The following is a 16,933-nucleotide window of genomic DNA, read 5'->3' on the forward strand; positions in this document are numbered from 1 at the left end:
ATTGCGCCTCTTTTTTTCTTTGCATCATGTGCTGTTTGGGGAGTATTTTTTTGAAGGGCCATCCTGCGTGACACTGCAGTGCCACTCCTAGATGGGCCAGGTGTTTGTGTCGGCCACTAGGGTCGCTTAGCTTAGTCACACAGCTACCTCATTGCGCCTCTTTTTTTCTTTGCGTCATGTGCTGTTTAGGGAGTATTTTTTTGAAGGGCCATCCTGCGTGAGACTGCAGTGCCACTCCTAGATGGGCCAGATGTTTGTGTCGGCCACTTGGGTTGCTTATCTTAGTCACACAGCTACCTCATTGCGCCTCTTTTTTTCTTTGCATCATGTGCTGTTTGGGGAGTATTTTTTTGAAGGGCCATCCTGCGTGACACTGCAGTGCCACTCCTAGATGGGCCAGGTGTTTGTGTCGGCCACTTGGGTCGCTTAGCTTAGTCACACAGCGACCTTGGTGCGCCTCTTTTTTTCTTTGCATCATGTGCTGTTTGGGGAGTATTTTTTTGAAGTGCCATCCTGTCTGACACTGCAGTGCCATTCCTAGATGGGCCAGGTGTTTGTGTCGGCCACTTGGGTCGCTTAGCTTAGTCACACAGCTACCTCATTGCGCCTCTTTTTTTCTTTGCATCATGTGCTGTTTGGGGACAATTTTTTTGAAGGGCCATCCTGTCTGACACTGCAGTGCCACTCCTAGATGGGCCAGGTGTTTGTGTCGGCCACTTGTGTCGCTTAGCTTAGTCACACAGCTACCTCATTGCGCCTCTTTTTTTCTTTGCATCATGTGCTGTTTGGGGACAATTTTTTTGAAGGGCCATCCTGTCTGACACTGCAGTGCCACTCCTATATGGGCCAGGTGTTTGTGTCGGCCACTTGGGTCGTTTAGCTTAGCCATCCAGCGACCTCGGTGCAAATTTTAGGACTAAAAATAATATTGTGAGATGTGAGGTGTTCAGAATAGACTGAAAATGAGTGGAAATTATGGTTATTGAGGTTAATAATACTATGGGATCAAAATGACCCCCAAATTCTATGATTTAAGCTGTTTTTAGGGTTTTTTGAAAAAAACACCCGAATCGAAAACACACCCGAATCCGACAAAAAAATTTCGGTGAGGTTTTGCCAAAACGCGTCCGAACCCAAAACACGGCCGCGGAACCGAACCCAAAACCAAAACACAAAACCCGAAAAATTTCCGGTGCACATCACTACCAGAAAGTACACAGGGACCTGAGATGGTGGATTCCAGTAGGGACGAATGAATACTCTGTGAGGAGGATGTACACAGTGAAAGGGGTGAGGAATCGGACGATGAGGAGGAGGTGGACATCGTGCCACTGTAGAGCCAGTTTGTGCAAGGAGAGATTGATTGCTTCTGTTTTGGTGGGGGCCCAAACCAACCAGTCATTTTAGCCACAGTCGTGTGGCAGACCTTGTGGCTGAAATGATGGGTTTGTTAAAGTTTGTATGTCCTGCCTGTTTATACAACATAAGGGTGGGTGGGAGGGCCGAAGGACAATTCCATCTTACACCTCTTTTTTTTTTTTTATCTCTGCATCATGTGATGTTTGGGGCTAATTTTTTTAAGTGCCATCCTGTCTGACACTGCAGTGTCACTCCTTGATAGGCCAGGTGTTTGTGCCGGCCGCTTGGGTCACTTAGCTTAGTCATCCAGCCACCTCGGTGCAAATTTTAGGACTAAAAATAATATTGTGAGGTGTGAGGTGTTCAGAATAGACTGGAAATGAGTGGAAATTGTGGTTATTGAGGTTAATAATACTTTAGGATCAAAATTACCCCCAAATTCTATGATTTAAGCTGTTTTTGAGGGGGTTTTGAAAAAAAACACCGGGATCCAAAACACACCCACGAATCTGACAAAAACATTTAAGGGAGGTTTTGCCAAAAACGCGTCCGAATCCAAAACACGGCCGCGGAACCGAATCCAAAACCAAAACACAAAACCCGTAAAATTTCCGGTGCACATCTCTACTTTTTAGCATAATTTGCAATCTTTTTGCTCACATGCTGGGGACCGCCCACCACAGGGCAAGGCCACCCAGCAAGCTAATCGCTGTACCCCCTCTGCAACCACGCTGAAATTGCGACCACGCATCACAATTTCAGCGTGATCGCAGAACGTAGGGAAGCCTCCTGTTGACGCACCCTGGCTGCAACGGCAGGAGCGACGCTGCTATCTTTTTGATTAGAGCGGCTGCATGTGACGTCACAGAGCCGCTCTGATCATGCCCACACCACGCTCCCTATTTTCTCACCACGCCTCTGTTCCACTAACATCGTCCTCGTAATGCTCTATCTCCGCCTAGGAAACAGAGCGTTGCCGCCTCCCTGCCGCCCCTTCGCAATTACTGCGGGGCGCTCAATCACAAATGCGGGCGATCCAACTGCAAAAAATACAATGATGATGTGGCCAAATGCGCAGGGCGCCCGCATCATCATTTTATTTTTTGAGGTTGGATCGCGAGTTGCGATCCAACCTGAATAGGCTCCTAAATCCAGTTAGATGGTGCAATGTTACATCTTGGTATACACCCGTTGTGTTGCGGGTGTCTGGATGATAAGTCGACCTAAATTAGGTCGTCAGTCAATAGGTTGACCACTAATTGTTGACATGCATTAGGTCTACATGAACAAAAGGTCAACATGGTCATTAGGTTGACATGTAAAAGGTTGAGAGTGTTTATGGTCGACAGGTACAAAAGGTCAACAGGTGCAAATAGTCAACACACATATGGTAGACACTTTTTCCATACTTTACCATCCACATGGACTACGATTGGGCATAGTAACCTGTGCTGAGTGCAGCGGTAGAGGAAACGGCAAAAACGACACCCAAAAAATTTAAAAATGTTCTGTTTTTATTTCGACCATTTGTCATGTCGACCTTTTGTCCCTGTTGACCTTTTCCTGTGTTGACCTTTTTCCCACGTCGACACTTCATATGTCAACTTTTTCATCATGTCGACCTCTGCCGTGTTCACCAATACTAGTGGTCGACTTAATGACTGTCGACCCTGTGATCCATGCCCGTGCTGCGGAGGGGGATGAGGGGTTAATATTTAACTCTGCTGACAGATTTAAAGTTGTGGGGAGAGGATATTGTAGCTCAACACAAAATCTCAGTATTTTACACCCTATGCAACGTAATATGGTGTGTCTAGGTGCAAATTTCCACCCTCTGGGCCTAATTCCGCATCATACGCTGAAGTATGGAAATCGCTAATCAGTGATTTCCACACTTCTGAGCACGCATGCACACTGCTGTGGCGCTGCGCACATGCGTGAGGACTTAAATTGCGATTGCCGTCTAAGTGCCAACAGGGGTAGAGGTGAATTGGCGGTGTTGCTGCGTTTTGTGGGCATTCATGCGGCATTGGTGGGGGGGGGGGGGTACCGTCTGGACAACGGAGGAGGAGGCCAAAACAAGGCAGCCCAGCAACTGCTTTCACAGTTAAGCTGCGAAAACAGGGGGTTACCCTAAAGATATAAGCCATACTTACCTACTCTCCCGGAAGCTGCGGGAGGCTCCCGTTTTTTGGGGTAGCCCCCCGCACCCCCGGAAGAGTGGGCAGGTCTCCCGCATCCTGCTTGCACCCTAGTGATGCGAGCAGGATGGAGAGATAACCTCCCGTCGGGTGGAGAAGGGGTTAAAATGACGCAAATCGCGTCATTTTAGCCCCTCCCCACGGACCCGCGAATAGCGGCATTTCCCGATGCAGGGGCGGGGCTTAGTGATGTCACAGTCCGGCCCCGCCCCCCGAAGACACCTGCAGCCTCTCCTCTCCGGGCTTCTCCCGGAGAGGAGAAATAAAATGTAGGTAAGTATGACATAAGCACTTCGCTGTTTAGCATGCAGGGAGGTTTTGCCCTGTGCGGGGTGCCCCCTACATGCTAGTGGAAGGAGTTGTAGTTTTGCGAATTTTCTAGATTCACTCCTAAGTCTAAATAAGGCCTTCTAGTCCAGCATAAGAATCAGTCTTAGGCCGCTGTCAGTTGAAAAAATGAACATTGTTTTTTTTACCTAGACTACTACTCCAAGGTCTTAAAAATATCAAAAGAACCTTTAAAATGCCACAAATGACACATTTAGGAAACTCTACTAAAGTTTGTTACTGTGATAAAATGGAAGACCCAATATTAAAAAATACAGAGCAGGCCCCTGTGCTGTGGGGCAGAATACAGTACATCTGTATAGTGTACATTATACAATACAATGGACTCCAGGATAAACCATGAGAGGAGATCATCTTGCACAGTGTGCAATATGTAGGAGACAACTTCGGCAAATAAAAATGTAATTTTGAAAGCATTATGGCCTAGTCATACTGTATAACGGGCTACCCCTGAAAGCTTGCAGTTATTGGATTTTCTGTTCAGTTTATTCTCATCTTCCTCAGGCTCATTTATGTGATTCTCAACTCAGATAGGGGAAAATCTATGGTAAGGAAAGTACATAGCTCCCTGTATACACTCTGGGGGTTATTCAGTTAAATTGCAACTTCGCAAACGGGTGATTTTTGTACATCTGCGCAGTGGTTGCAGTGAGTGTGTGTGAACCTTCACAATGAGATTCCATCCCAACATGAGGTTATCGCATTGTGATTGAAAGGCGGCAGGCATTCGGGGGGGATGGCGTTGCCTGCGTTTCCTACAACGGGAAACATGGCAGCAGAGTACATGACTGTTGCTACCGGCTGCCGCTGCGCCGGTCAAACTGTGTAACAGACAGCGGCGCTGGCAGCAGTGTGTTAATATGGTGCTGCATACACTTTTTTCAAAACAATGAAGGCACAGTGGTCTCCTCTCTGGCATTTATAGTAGAGCAGGCCAGGCTTCAGCACCTGCCCCAGCGAGATTATGCCCCACAGCGCCTCATCTGCTGCTGCGGCCAGCCACACTGTATCCCTCCCCCACATACTGAAGAGAGTCCCCAAAGCTGCGGTTGTCGGCACACAAGAGGAAATGCGCTCTCCTGGCACCCAGTAAGTATACCAGCTATACAAGGCAGCATTGTGGCCACCGTGGGCAGAAACAAGAAGCGCCGGAACCAGAAAACCGGCATCCCAAGCGGGTGGTCCCGGCTCTGAGTTCTGCACAGCACTTCATGTCACAAGGCAGGGGGAGGGCTCAGGGATGCAAGCAGCCAAATTAGCATGCCCACTGAGACTTCTAATGATATTGCAGACACCCGGAAGTCTTGCTGTGTCGCCCACCCCCCACTCTGTGTTCTCCCATGTTCTTTCACTGTTTCACCTCCATTGTGTGTTCTACCACTGTGTCACCCTCCCCTGTGTTCTGTCATTGTGTCACCCTCCCTCTGCATACGCGCACACAGGGTGGTTTCTGAGTACCTAGAACCCCCCCTGGCCGCCAATACATCAGTGCTGCTGACTGAATTTTTTTTTTTTTTTTTAACAGACCACGGGAGCTCAGGTACTTAGGCAGGCTACGTCTGCTGCGGCTGGGCAGTGGTGGGGGAAGTGTGGGAGGCTGTGACAGTGTGGGAGGTTGGCCGCTGACTGCCTGTACAGGGAGCTGCAGCGGCAGCGTGCAGCTCCTCTCGGGCAGTTCTCGCCTGGGGCATTGAGGAAGCCGGATGCTGCAGGGTGGTGGCAAAGTGGAAAAGGCTGAAGTCAGTGACTGCCTGTCTCTGGCGTTCTCACTGACTCTGCGGTAGACAGGTCTGTACCACATAAATTGGGGAGACCCATTCCATACCTCCCAACATGACTCTCTCCAGGAGGGACAGAATGCTCCGCTCCTGGACTTCCCTCTTAATGTATGATTGCCATCATCTGTGCGGTAACACCTTTCTTATCCTTTATCCTGTTCAACACAGGTGCTGGCAATCATACATTAAGAGAAGAGTCCAGAAGCAAAGCATTGTGTCCCTCCTGGAGAGGGTCATGTTGGGAGGTATGCCATTCGTTGTGGGGGAAGGTAGTCTATAATATGCAGGCCGGGTGTGGCACATATTGCCCCTATTACCGCAGCAGTTGTTTGTGTGAGATTATGTCGATGTGGATATGGGGGGTCATTCCGAGTTGTTTGCTCGTTATTTTTTTCGCAACGGAGCGATTAGTCGCTAATGCGCATGCGCAATGTCCGCAGTGCGAATGCGCCAAGTAAATTTGCTATTAGGTTTGGTATTTTACTCACGACATTACGAGATTTTTTCTTCGTTCTGGTGATCGTAATGTGATTGACAGGAAGTGGGTGTTTCTGGGCGGAAACTGGCCGTTTTATGGGTGTGTGCGAAAAAACGCTACCGTTTCTGGGAAAAACGCGGGAGTGGCTGGAGAAACGGAGGAGTGTCTGGCCGAACGCTGGGTGTGTTTGTGACGTCAAACCAGGAACGACAAGCACTGAACTGATCGCACTGGCTGAGTAAGTCTCGAGCTACTCAGAAACTGCACAGAGAAGTCTTTTCGCAATATTGCGAATCTTTCGTTCGCAATTTTACTATGCTAAGATTCACTCCCAGTAGGCGGCGGCTTAGCGTGTGCAAAGCTGCTAAAAGCAGCTTGCGAGCGAACAACTCGGAATGACCCCCATGGGTGTGTGTGAAGAGGTGGGAGGTGGCTGTGCTTTCTGTTAATGTAGGTGGTGTAGGTACTGTATGTATGTATGTATGTATATAGAGATAAATATTTTAAATGCAGACTTTTGAATGCAATATCTTGTATAGTTATCATGATGACGGATCACAGTTGCCCCCAAAATATTGAAAAAGTAAAGTCTGCATTGAAAACTCCTGAAGTGCTGTGCAGGGATTATATTTGCTTTACCAAATTGGTTTGTTGTTTGATTACTTACGGAGTGCCGCCGCCGGATTCTGTGTACTACGAGCTGCATCGCAGCATCAGGACTGGATGGCACCCGGCAAGTACATGTTCTTGTGAGAAAGAGAGTGCCGGTTCTCTGCCCCCCCCTCCACTGGAGTCCCTTCAGACCACACTCCTTTTTTGTGACGCACTGTCCCTTTGTGAAGTATGGGAGGGACAGCGCAAATTTATATTTTGCGGGGGGGGGGGGGGGGGGGGGGGGGGGCGCCAAGCCCCCTAGCACCGGCCCTGCTAGGGTGGAAACAGTGCTGCATATGCAGAAATGACAAAAACCATGAGAGGAAAAGTGCGTGTCTGAGGCATTTACTGTAGATAGTATAGTGTGTCTGCGCATTACCTCATACGCTGATGCATCAAGGATGCTTTTGCCTGGGATTGACTCCCGGAAGAATTCTGACATGAACACCGCTTACCAGAGATAAGGGCACAATCACGGAACAAAGATACTCATCAGAGATTTAATGTTGTAGCATCAGCAATACCTGTCCTCACAACACAACAGTCCTCCCACACAGTACTGAGATTACTCCTCTGGCAATATGTGCTAACAACAACAAGATAAACAAGTGCACTGAGAATAACATACTGTCCTGCCTATCATTACTGACACACCACTAGTACAGTATCACAGGGCAAAACAGACAGCATGAGTGAAGTGCATTGCAATAAGCAAACAATACAATGTGATGTAATTCATAGACAATACAATGCAAGTACCAATAGGCATCACAAGCTTATCTTTAATGGGGACCTGACCTCACAGAACCTTATGTAAAAGCAACATACAGAAAAAAAGGCAGAAAGCAAACATGGTGAGAAAATGGTTGAACATACTGTATGCTTTGCAGAAGGCTGTGGAGCCATATGGCCGGTACTAGGTATCCCATGTGATTATTGGACCTCTCTGGTGGGCCAGAGGATTGAGGCAGCAGTGGCATTGAGGGGTTGGACAGAGGGACATCTTAACAGCAGTGTAGGCCCCTGGGCAAAGCAGAGCACTGGGGCCCCTACCTATTCTCCAGTGGTAGGAATGGGGGGTGTTATCAGCGGCAGCTTTGATGTCCCGCGTGCAGTAGGGGATGTTCTAACTTCCGCTCAGCATGTAGGACTTGGAGCAGTCATTTCTGCTAATTACTACTTTACTGCACAGATGATGGGAGATGTGGCGAGGGAGAACTCTAAACTGTTAAAAGAGGCATTGGGCTGAATGAGTGGGCCCTGGTACATGATTTCCAGGGTGGTAGGGGGTGTTTAAAATACAGGGGAGGGGTGGATAGTGGAATAGGCTTAATTTTCATTATTTGCTGGTGGGAGGGCACCTTGCTTGACTGCATATATCTTCAGTTCCTGGAAATAGATTTCTTAGTGTTCAATGGGATACAAAACTAGAAAGTCCCACCTTTCAGGAGGTACTGGGGACTTGGGGATCAGAGTTCAGGAGCCAGAGCAACCCACCAATGAAAATATAAAACTGTATACCAGCCATGTGGAGCTGGAGCAGGGACATGCTGCTGGAAGGCTGATATCTCTGGTTCTGGGCATAGAAGAGACAAGCGGCCAGTGTCCACTGGAAGGGGAGAGTCCCAGCTTTTGGAGTAATATACCCTCTGAAAAACTCCTAAATCAGACAGAACCCAAGATATCTGGCTGGGAAGAGCAATTTACAGGCTCGGATGGGGACCACTGCTTTGAAGTCGGATATATCCGGTTCCCCAGGGCCGGTTTTCAAAAATCTGATATCCCTGGAAAAGGGGGACCCTCAGCTATCAGCCTAGGACCCTTTTACTCATGGGGCCCATTGGGCTCATATGAAAAGACGGCCCTGGCTGGACACTACTGAAGAGAATACCTAGTAGCTGGCTCTGGCAGCGTTTGTTGATAGCATGGGAAAACAGTGGTGGTCATTCAGATCTGATCGCTGCTGTGCGTTTTTGCACAGCGGGCGATCAGATCCGAACTGCACATGTGTTTGAGCCACAATGCGCAGGTGCGTCGGACGACTACAACGGGCATCAGTGGTCAGCGATGGGATGGTGCAAAGGATCCATTGACAGGAAGAGGCCATTTGTGGGTGGTAACTGACCATTTTCATGGAGTGTCCGGAAAAACGCAGGCGGGCTGAAGCGTTTTCAAGGAGGGTGTATTTGACGTTGGCTCCGGCCCATTCAGCAGGACTCAATCGCACTGGAAGAGTAAGTCCTGGGCTGCGCAGAGACTGCACAAACTAATTTTGAGCAGCTCTGCTACACATACACATAGGAACGCACACTTGCACAGCGAAAATACACTGCCCCTGTAGGCGGCGACTATCTGATCACAGGAAAACAAAAAACGCAGCCCAGCGATCAGATCTGAAGTAGGCCCTGTAACTGGTCTTTTGCCTTCCACCTGATGTTGCTTTCATGATGTTGCCACTGCTTCAGCTGCGGTCAAGCCTCCTTATTCCATGTCTCTGCCAGCAGCTTCTTTCTTAACTCACCAACTCATACAGTCCTCAGTGCACTGGCACTGTCACCTACTCTAACTTTACTGCCATTTAGTCCTCAATGCTGCTGGCCTGTTGCTTTGGAAGTAGTTACTGGAAAGATCACTCTCTGGGCCTAATTCAGACCTGATCGCAGCAGCAAATTTGTTAGCTATTGGGCAAAACCATGTGCACTGCAGCGAGAGCACACATTATGCCGCACATAATGCGCACACACATACAGATACACACACACACACACACACACACACACACACACACACACACACACACACACACACACACATATACTGCACATATATTACACACACACACACACACACACACACACACACACACACACACACACACACACACACACACACACATATACAGATACTGTATACATATACACACTTTCACTCACTCAGTCACTCACTCACTCACTCACTCACTCACTCTCTTTCCAGCCACTTACCTAAGGAAGCTCATCCTCCTGTGTTGCAGGCTGCAGCCTGGCCCTGTGTAGCTCCGCCCCTTATTCCAGTGTAGCTCTAACCCATTTTATGTCCGCACACTGCTATGTGACAGGGGAGGGGGAGAGGAGGCTTCATGCTGCCGACGCTGCTGCCTGTCATAGTGTGACAGGAGCAGCAGCCGGCAGCAGCAGGGACAGCAGTTCAGCACAGGGATACAGAGTGGGGAGAGCGCCTCCCCAGCCTGGTGTCTCCTTGCTCTGCATCCTTTTGCTGCGCGGTTAGTGCCGGCACTGTGTGCGTGTTATGTACAGTATTACACACACATGTATGCCTACATATAAATATGTAATATATTGCCCCTTAGTCCTGTGTGAAGAGGGTCGCCTGTGTCCAGTGGCAAATACAGGATTTCTAGAAGGGGTTTTCAAATTGACTCCACAATTTCCCACTCTGCGGAACATTGGAGCAAGTGCAGGAGTTTGGGGGAGTGGTAGAAGAACCTAGTAATGAGCCTGGACATTAATGTAAACATTTGTCTTTTTATATATTGAATACTTTGTGGAATACAGTTTTAATATTTAACACTATAGATGGTCTATTGTATAGGCTGTATTAAACACTAGCTGTTCTACCGGGGGTAGTATGGTATGCTGGCGGCCAGGATCCCGGTGGCCAGCATACCGGCGCCGGCATACCTACAGATGGGCGAGTGCAAATGAGCCCCTTGCGGGCTCGCTGCACTCGCCATGCTGCGGCCACACAATTTATTCTCCCTCCAGGGGGTTGTGGACCCCAAGAAGGAGAATAGTTCTCGGTATGCCGGGTGTCAGAATTCCCATGCTTGTATACTGAGCGCCCGTATCTCAACAGCCGGCATACTGAATACCACCCGTTCTACCCAAAACGGGAGTTTCTGATTTTCACGGATGTAAATAGAAATGAGTGTTAAAAATTTGGTAAATCTATAGAGCTGTAAACTTGAAACGTCTTAATGTAAGAAAATATTAATCCATGGTTCTTGTTGTCAGGATCGTAACTATGTGTGTGCAGAGGGGCACCTCGCATAGCGCTGCAGGGTAGGGGGCGCAATTGGCATCACTTGTCAGTTATCTATTTTAATTACTTTCACTTGCAGCTTCCCCCCTTTTTGAAGTCCAGCATCTCCTGACCGCCGCTGTCTCCTACCCTGACCCATTCTAGATGTGCGGCGGGCACTCTTCGTGTTTTGTGTTTTGGTTCTAATTCCCCACTTGTGTTTTGGTTTTGGTTAGGTTTTGCCAAAACCACCCTTTCGTGTTTTGGTTTTGGATCTGGATGATTTTTGAAAAAAACATAAAAACAGCTAAAATCACAGAATTTTTGGGTAATTTTGATCCTACGGGATTATTAACCTCAATAACATTAATTTCCACTCGTTTCCAGTCTATTCTGAACACATCACACATCACAATATTGTTTTTAGGCCTAAAAGTTGCACCAAGGTCGCTGGATGACTAAACTAAGTGACACAAGTGGGTGGCACAGACACCTGGCCCATCTAGGAGTGGCACTGCAGTGTCAGACAGGATGGCAGATTTAAAAAATAGGCCCCAAACAGCACATGATGCAAAGAAGAAAAAGAAGTGCACCGAGGTTGGCCCATCTAGTAGTGGCATGCAGTGGCTGAATGTCGAAAGTGACCGCAATTTTTTAGTCCACTGACAGCATCTAATGCACGCCCCTGTCATTTTTCAAAAATTCTGCAATTGGTGGACTTATACGGCAGTACCCCTGGACTAATACAACAGTACCCCTGGATTTATACGGCAGTGTCAGACGGGATGGCACTTTAAAACACTATGCCCCAAACAGCACATGATGCAAAGATGTAAAAGAGGTGCACCAAGGTTGCTGTATGACTAAGCTAAGCGACACAAACAATTGGCCCATCTAGGAGTTTTACTGCAGTGTCAGACAGGAGGGCAGATGAAAAAGAGGTGCAATGAGGTAGCTGTATGACTAAGTTAAGTGACACAAGTGTGCGGCACAAACACCTGGCCCATCTAGGAGTGGCACTGCAGGGTCAGACAGGATGGCAGATTTAAAAAATAGGCCCCAAACAGCACATGATGCAAAGAAGAAAAAGAAGTGCACAGAGGTTGGCCCATCTAGTAGTGGCATGCAGTGGCTGAATGTCGAAAGTGACCGCAATTTTTTAGTCCACTGACAGCATCTAATGCACGCCCCTGTCATTTTTCAAAAATTCTGCAATTGGTGGACTTATACGGCAGTACCCCTGGACTAATACAACAGTACCCCTGGATTTATACGGCAGTGTCAGACAGGATGGCATTTTAAAACACTATGCCCCAAACAGCACATGATGCAAAGATGTAAAAGAGGTGCACCAAGGTTGCTGTATGACTAAGCTAAGCGACACAAACAATTGGCCCATCTAGGAGTTTTACTGCAGTGTCAGACAGGAGGGCAGATGAAAAAGAGGTGCAATGAGGTAGCTGTATGACTAAGCTAAGTGACACAAGTGTGCGGCACAACACCTGGCCCATCTAGGGTTGGCACTGCAGTCCCACTGCACTAATGGCGGATTCCGGATGCACGTCTAACACCAGCATAGTTGATATGGCCTCAGTAATCCGCTTTGCAACAGGGTATATACACTGCTCAAAAAAATAAAGGGAACACTTAAACAACACAATGTAACTCCAAGTCAATCACACTTCTGTGAAATCAAACTGTCCACTTAGGAAGCAACACTGATTGACAATCAATTTCAAATGCTGTTGTGCAAATGGAATAGACAACAGGTTGAAATTATAGGCAATTAGCAAGACACCCCCAATAAAGGAGTTGTTCTGCAGGTGGTGACCACAGACCACTTCTCAGCTCCTATGCTTTCTGGCTGATGTTTTGGTCACTTTTGAAAGCTGCCGGTGCTTTCACTCTAGTGGTAGCATGAGATGGAGTCTACAACCCACACAAGTGGCTCAGGTAGTGCAGCTCATCCAGGATAGTACATCAATGCGAGCTGTGAAAAGAAGGTTCGCTGAGTCTGTCAGCGTAGTGTCCAGAGCATGGAGGCACTACCAGGAGACAGGCCAGTACATCAGGAGACGTGGAGGAGGCCGTAGGAGGGCAACAACCCTGCAGCAGGACCGCTACCTCTGCCTTTGTGCAAGGAGGAACAGGAGGAGCACTGCCAGAGCCCTGCAAAATGACCTCCAGCAAGCCACAAATGTGCATGTGTCTACTCAAACGATCAGAAACAGACTCCATGAGGGTGGTATGAGGGCCCGACGTACACAGGTGGGGGTTGTGCTTACAGCACAACACCATGCAGGACGTTTGGCATTTGCCAGAGAACACCAAGATTGGCAAATTCGCCACTGGCGCCATGTGCTCTTCACAGATGAAAGCAGGTTCTCACTGAACACATGTGACAGACGTGACAGAGTCTGGAGACGCCAAGGAGAACGTTCTGTTGCCTGCAACATCCTCCAGCATGACCGATTTGGCTGTGGGTCAGTAATGGTGTGGGGTGGCATTTCTTTGGGGGGCTGCACAGCCCTCCATGTGCTCACCAGAGGTAGCCTGACTGCCATTAGGTACCGAGATGAGATCCTCAGACCCCGAGGGGCAGATGTACTAAGCTTGAAAAGTGATAAATATCACTGTGATAAAGTACCAGCCAATCGGCTCCTAACTGTCATTTTTCAAACACAGCCTGTGACATGGCAGTTAGGAGCCGATTGGCTGGTGCTTTATCACAGTGATATTTATCACTTTTCATGCTTAGTACATCTCCCCCTTGTGAGACCATATGCTGGTGCGGTTGGCCCTGGGTTCCTTCTAATGCAAGACAATGCTAGACCTCATGTGGCTGGAGTGTGTCAGCAGTTCCTGCAAGACGAAGACATTGATGCTATGGACATGCCCGCCTGTTCCCCAGACCTGAATCCAATTGAGCACATCTGGGACATTATGTCTCGCTCCATCTATTATGTCTCGCACCACAGACTGTCCAGGAGTTGGCGGATGCTTTAGTCCAGGTCTGGGAGGAGATCCCTCAGGAGACCATCCGCCACCTCATCAGGAGCATGCCCAGGCGTTGTAGGGAGTTCATACAGGCAGGTGGAGGCCACACACACTACTGAGCCTCATTTTGACTTGTTTTAAGGACATTACATCAAAGTTGGATCAGCCTGTAGTGTGTTTTTCCACTTTAATTTTGAGTGTGACTCCAAATCCAGACCTCCATGGGTTAATAAATTTGATTTCCATTGATAATTTTTGTGTGATTTTGTTGTCAGCACATTCAACTATGTAAAGAACAAAGTATTTAATAAGAATATTTCATTCATTCAGATCTAGGATGTGTTATTTTAGTGTTCCCTATATTTTTTTGACCAGTGTATATATATATACGGCAGTATCACTGGAATTTAATGGCAGTACCACTAGACATATACGGCAGGATCACTGGACTGGACTTATATGCCAGTACCACTGGAATTATACGGCAGGATCACTGGATTTATATGGCAGGATCACTGGATTTATACGCCAGTACCACTGGATTTATACGGCAGTACCAGTGGACTGTAGTTATATGCCAGAAAGAGTTGTGGTGGTGTGGACTAGATGGCGCTATCGCTCAAGCGGTGATGGTGAATATGAGAGTGCTCAAAAAAATACTTAGCTGTGCCATCTCCTGACGAAAAGTCAAGGATGTTCTATGTTCAATTGCTGGTGGAGAGCTCAACCGTGTTTGAAAAATAGGAAATGAAACAGAAGTATACAATGTGTAGTATTGTCGCGTGAAACAAAATGAAGAAATACGTAGTCTATGGTTTTTGCCGATATAGGCTAGTAGGCTTCACTAGGCAATGTAAATGGTCAGAGAATTGGTGATCTTTTTAAACCAAAATATGGAAACAGTATTCTCATATAAACACACCTGACTTACAAAAAGACAGGTGTTGGCATGCCCATAAGGGTATCTTTTCAAGGTGTGACGTGCTCTTTATCGATTGGTGGTTGAAGACCAGGGTCTAAATGGTATCTGCTATTGTGAGAGAGGGGCGTACCTAACACTCACGCGGGGGACAGTCGATATCTTCATATAGCGGTTTCTTTCAAGGACATCGTTCCAAAGGGGTTACCATGGTGGTTAAATATCTGATGCTGGAATACTCGACCATATATGAAATGTGAAACAGAAGTACACAATGTGTAGTATATCCAAAGAACGTGTGGTAACTATCTTTACCACTGTTTATAGGCGTACTTAATTTCAAAATTATAAGTATCTTTTTATGCTGGTAACGAAACCATAGAATTCCTATAAACACACCTGACTTACATAGAGACAGGTGTCTGGACGCCCATAACAGTATCTTTCATGAAATATGGGGTTCTCTATCAGTCAGTGGTGGATAGCCAAACTTATAATAGTGAGGGAGGCGTACCTAACACTCACGTGCAAAACGGTTAGTGTCCTCATATAGCGGTTTCTTTCAAGGATCTCGATCCAGGAGCAGTAAAAAGTAAAATTTATTCAAAGTACATAACATAAAAAACAGGCTGATCTTAGCGTAAGAGTCCGGCTCTGATGGAAGTGAGAACCGTCTTGGAACAATAAGTGGCCAACTTTGAGGTTTCAAAAAAAAGTAATTATGACAAGGTCCTACCTTCCTTCAGAGTCCAATAGACAGGTCCGCTGTTGAAGAGCCCCCTCTAAGCCCTTTATGTTATGTACTTTGAATACATTTTACTTTTTACTACTCCTGGATTGAGGTCCTTGAAAGAAACCGATATATTAGGACACTAACCGTTTTGCACGTGAGTGTTAGGTACGCCTCCCTCACTATTATAAGTTTGGCTATCCACCACTGACTGATAGAGAACCCCATATTTCATGAAAGATACTGTTATGGGCGTCCAGACACCTGTCTCTATGTAAGTCAGGTGTGTTTATAGGAATTCTATGGTTTTGTTACCAGCATAGAAAGATACTTATAATTTTGAAATTAAGTACGCCTATAAACAGTGGTAAAGATACCACACGTTCTTTGGATATACTACACATTGCGTACTTCTGTTTCACATTTCATATATGGTCGAGTATTCCAGCATTGGATATTTAACCACCATGGTAACCCCTTTGGAACTATGTCCTTGAAAGAAACCGCTATATGAGGATATCGACTGTCCCTCACGTGAGTGTTAGGTATGCCCCTCTCTCACAATAGCAGATACCATTTAGACCCTGGTCTTCAACCACCAATCGATAAAGAGCACGTCACACCTTGAAAAGATACCCTTATGGGCATGCCAACACCTGTCTTTTTGTAAGTCAGGTGTGTTTATATGAGAATACTGTTTCCATATTTTGGTTTAAAAAGATCACCAATTCTCTGACCATTTACATTGCCTAGTGAAGCCTACTAGCCTATATCGGCAAAAACCATAGACTACGTATTTCTTCATTTTGTTTCACGCGACAATACTACACATTGTATACTTCTGTTTCATTTCCTATTTTTCAAACACGGTTGAGCTCTCCACCAGCAATTGAACATAGAACATCCTTGACTTTTCGTCAGGAGATGGCACAGCTAAGTATTTTTTTGAGCACTCTCATATTCACCATCACCGCTTGAGCGATAGCGCCATCCAGTCCACACCACCACAACTCTTTCTGTTTCACTTTTGAACTACCTGGGATAAGTCCACCGTTGGACCAAGGAGGCAGCAATCGGTTTACTAGAAGCGCCATTAAGGATTTCACCCCTCTTTTTTCAATTGGAATTATATGCCAGTACCACTGTAATTATACGGGAATATCACTGTAATTATACGCGAGTATCACGGGAATTATATGGCAATATCACTGTAATTATACAGCAATATCACAGGAATTGTACGCCAGTATCCCGAGAATTATTCGGCAATATCACAGGAATTATATGCCAGTATCACAGGAAAAATACGGCAATATCATAGGAATTGTACGGCAATATCACTGTAATTATACGCCAGTATCCCAAGAATTAAACGGGAATATCACAGGAATTATACGCCAGTATCACGGAAATTATACGGCAATATCACAGGAGTTATACGGCAATATC

The sequence above is a fragment of the Pseudophryne corroboree genome, chromosome 3 (assembly GCF_028390025.1).
Source record: "Pseudophryne corroboree isolate aPseCor3 chromosome 3, aPseCor3.hap2, whole genome shotgun sequence".
NCBI classification, from domain to species: domain Eukaryota; kingdom Metazoa; phylum Chordata; class Amphibia; order Anura; family Myobatrachidae; genus Pseudophryne; species Pseudophryne corroboree.